We start from the raw sequence: 2,104 nt of genomic DNA on the forward strand, positions 1-2,104 counted from the left end.
GGTCTCTACTCTTGAGGTGATGCGAGTGCAAGATGGGCGAAATGATGCTTTGAGTGATTATCAAAGAAATTATGGATAGTTTAAAGTGTACGGGGATGGATATCAATGGATAAATTGAAATTCAAGATAGATTATGATCACCACCAAGTCCTAAAGGACGCACCACCAGCCAAAGATAAAGATCAGGATTGACGAATTTCATCACCAATGCTTAAAGGATGAACCACCCGCCAAGGATAAGGGACTTTGGGATAAAAAAGCTCACCACCAAAGCCTAAAGGATAACCAATATCCAAGGGTAAAGGGCTTCTTGGTTTACCCGCCAAGGATAAGGGACTTTGGGATATAAAAGCCCACCACCAAAGCCTAAAGGATAACCAATATCCAAGGGTAAAGCACTTCTTGGTTTACCACCAAGAATCTACTTCCCAAGGATAAAGAAACTAGGAATTGATATTTGCTCATATATTCTCAATATTCAAGTCTTACATTTGAGAACTCTCATCTACTTATAAAGGGACAGAGACATAGGAAATAGACAAACATTAAAGAGACATGGGGACTTCTCAAATATTAAATACATGGGAACTAGAAAAAAATTAAAGTCACAGGAACTAGAAATCTTGACTCTTCAGCCCATTTGCCAAAATTCGTCCACCAGCCTTAACCAGAAGACAACCATCTTTGGAGATCAACATATATCCAAGGAAATTTCTATAAACAGCCTCCCATCTATATATTGTTGATTAGCTTTGAAATCGGCAATTAGTCTTGGTGAAATGGAACTTAATTGGAAAAGGAAGAATTGACAACTCCTTAATCGATAACTTGGTCGATAGCCTTCACATCAATAACTCCATTCTCAATGCACCGAATCAAGTTATGACAAAAATCTGCCATTGCTTGAATGAGCATCGATTGCACTAGATTAGTCGATGAAATCAAGCTGGAACTTAAGGATTGTTTAATTGAATCGGTTGCTCCAGCATCATCACTTGATGCGTGCGTAGGACGAGTTATTCCAAAAATGGAGAATTTTTGGGTTATGTGTATGGATGGGTGTGTTGAGATGGACTAGATAAAGAAGGTTCACCACCAAAGTATAGAGGCACAAGCCACCAACCAAGGATAAAAAACCGGAATAATGGCAGGTCACCACCAAAGCATAAAGGATGGAGTGACCGAATTCTTGATTATTTTCAAAACTCATTCCACACACACATATATAAAAAAAATCGAGAACAAGTCTAAGCAAATGATTTCAGATTTTAACTGCTCTAAATCACATCAGATCTCCGATGTGGGACTCTATCTAGCACACTCCCATACGTGCACCTCAACAGTCTCACTCTTGAGTCTCATGTGCAAGCCTCCTTTGTTAGGTCCGCTCCTTCCCAATCAATGAATCATCTGCACTAGTACATCTCAACTTAATTTCCATCTTGTTACTATGCACTGTGGTTGTGCACCTCAGCATCATCATCTCTAACTCGGGATCGTATTGTTACCCCACAACATCCACTTTCGCCTGTACTGCCACTCACAAGTGCACTTCTACAATGATTGCTGCTATAACTCAAAACCTAAAATCTTAGATCGCATCTTCTTGTCCAGACAATCTTTAAATAAATTTTTACATGTTAAATTTTGATGGAATTTCAATGCCAAGAGGACGAGGTTGGATTAAAAGAAAGAAATCAGAAGTTTTGGCGACGAAGGGTCTCCTAAGCTCCCCCTTAGAGTTTAATTTCTCGTGCAAAATAACTAAAAGAAAAGAAACAAAACAAGACAAGACAAAACAATGCCCTCTACAGATTATTCTTCCTCGCAGAATAAAAGAATGCCCCACCGTCCACTGAGTCGAGATATATGCATGCAGGAGAAATTTCGTTGCAATGCTTTATACGTGGGCCACATTTTCTTCAACCTAGGAAATTTAGGGTTTATAAATGCATAGGAAAGGAGTTGAAAGTAATTGGCCGATGTAAATGCATTCGAAAAAGGAATAGAAAGTGAAAGAATCATTTGGCTTCTTCAGAAAGAGAGATCAAGGAGAATTTAATTACCTTGAAACAATACCCAAATGTGTCATCATGAAAAGCCA

Source organism: Syzygium oleosum, unplaced genomic scaffold (assembly GCF_021117445.2).
Source record: "Syzygium oleosum isolate NSW1041296 unplaced genomic scaffold, Sole_v2.1 Sole_v2.18, whole genome shotgun sequence".
Lineage (NCBI taxonomy): Eukaryota > Viridiplantae > Streptophyta > Magnoliopsida > Myrtales > Myrtaceae > Syzygium > Syzygium oleosum.